The sequence below is a fragment of the Lissotriton vulgaris genome, chromosome 6 (assembly GCF_964263255.1).
Source record: "Lissotriton vulgaris chromosome 6, aLisVul1.2, whole genome shotgun sequence".
Classification (NCBI taxonomy): domain Eukaryota; kingdom Metazoa; phylum Chordata; class Amphibia; order Caudata; family Salamandridae; genus Lissotriton; species Lissotriton vulgaris.
The window spans coordinates 1,516,633,566-1,516,635,893 of NC_141694.1; the positions used below are offsets into that span (position 1 = coordinate 1,516,633,566).

Sequence of the window (2,328 nt, forward strand, 5' to 3'; positions counted from 1 at the left end):
ACTATGCATGCCTTACTCTCCCTGTCAACTTCTGTCATAAATATCCACGGTATCCACCATAAGACCATCTACAATGATGACATCAGGGAACATCCTGGCAGCTGCTTCTAGGCAGTCTATCAGCCGTCTATCAGGTAAGTTTGTGAACCTATGTTCTTAACTTTTACATCTCATCATTATTCCTTTCACAAATTCATCTATATTTAGTTTTTGAGTTTATCAAACGTTAAAAGTAAAAATTCTGGTGGTGTACATTTTCCTGTGTATATCTCTAATATGTCAGCATTTTTGGCAGTGATCATTTCTGCAGATTTACAATTTCAGTTGAACTTAATTCTCATCTCTATAGCTGTTGGATCTGAAGATACTTTGGAAACACCAACTACAAAGACCTAGTTTCAGCTGACCTCAAAGGAGATTTCTAAAAAGTTCATCTCTGTAACAGGTGAGATCATATTGTTGAAATATGAGAATTCCACACATGGATCAGTTCTTAATTGCATACCTTGACTTATTTTCAGATGGTACTAACTTTGTTATTTATTTGCTGACCAATGTTTAATAATGTACTGTGTTGAAATTTGACTGAAAACAGGATATGATGTATTTCATCTTTTGAAAACATCTTCCAAGCACTTGGAACATTGCTATGGATGATGAAGCTGATCTATCTACAAGCAGAGAACAGCAGACAATCTGATGAAAGAATCCAATCATCCTCCACGCTACAATATCAGTTGCCAGTACTGCTCAACAAGAAGAGGAGGAGGATGACCAGTTTCAAAAACCTCAGTCACATGGGTGGGAAAATATTCTTGCTATGGGGACAACTCTCGGTGAAATAGCTGCCAGTCTTAAAGGACTCCCTCATATGATTGACAGGCAGACCCATACCTTAAATAACATTGTGGAATGTTACCAAGACATGTCAAAGATGCAGCAAGAACATCTTATTACATAACGTTAAGGACCGAGGTGTAGCCCGTCGTGGTCTTGCCTCATTCACATCGGCACCATGGTGTGCATGAATGTTCTTGCAGATGCTCTGAAAAGCATTAACAGTGCAGAAAAATGTGGAAAACGCCAGTTTCTGATCAGGCCATGCTCAAAAGTGATCATGCGTTTCATAACTGTGATGATGAAACATGGTTACATTAGTGAATTTGAAATCATTGATGATCACTGAGCTGGGAAAATTGATGTGAACCTCACTGGCAGACTAAACAAGTGTGGTGTAATTAGTCCACGGTTTGATGTGCAACTGAAGCATCTGGAAAAGTGGCAGAACAATCTGTTGCCATCTCGTCAGTTTGGGTACACTGTTCTCACCATGTCAGCTGGCATCATGAACCAAGAAGAAGCTAGGCGAAAACTTAGAGGAGGCAACATCATGGGATTCTTTTTCTAGAATGTAAAAAGGCAGACTAATAAATTGTAAAAAATTGAGGGAAAGGAGTGTAAGGCACCAGTTTGGTCATGAAGATGATAGATGAAATAGGCAAAAAATGCTGATATCAATCTTCATGGCCAACACAGGAATGAGATTCAACAGAGGCACCTCAATGTCAGAGGGATACACCCCCTGCCAACTTCAGAACTTTGTCACCACCTACACCTGCACTACCTATACCTGTAACACCTACGCTGCCTCCACCACTTAAATTTACTATGCCATCACCTCAACCACCTCCCACTCACCCATTCACAACACAAGAACAGTCTCAATCATATTGCCCAATAACATTGCATAGGCGGAGTAGCAGGAGAAACCCCTTAATTCAGCTATTTAATCTATCCATCATTATCACTAACATATTCACTGTAAGCATTTTCAATTAATAACAAGCATTTGCAATGCAATAGGTCTCGCAGCATTAAAGTTTGAGCTATTGGCAGTGTATATAACAATGTGTTGCATAAATTTGTTATGAAAGTCTGTATTGCTTTAGGAAGATTTTTTGGTAGCTGTTAGTTGTTGCTGAAGGTGGTGGAAGAAAGAGGCATGCGGTAGAATCAATATTCGTCAATCTCGGTATTACGGAACACAGCATTTGGCGGTAGCAGTGAGTTCCTAAGAAAACCTTTGGGCCTGCCATCTTTTGTCTACTGAAGCACGGTACACTGGTGTTTAAATGCACACTACCATTAGAAACCCAAGTTCTATCACAGAGTGCGTCGGACTCGCCACTTCAAACACATGGTACAAAAATCTACAGAAAAACAGAAGCCTGTTCGATCCAGCCGCAAAGGGCCACGTGCGCGTTCCATAATGTAATCAGACCTCACCCCAGATGGGGATTTGCAGCCCATGATCTGACACCTATTGAT

General features: G+C 40.4%; 1 pseudogene; it reads left to right on the plus strand.

The window, feature by feature from the left end:
• Positions 1-1,015: 1,015 nt before the first annotated feature.
• On the plus strand, positions 1,016-1,408 carry LOC147709087 (small ribosomal subunit protein uS8 pseudogene; annotated as a pseudogene).
• Positions 1,409-2,328: the final 920 nt, after the last annotated feature.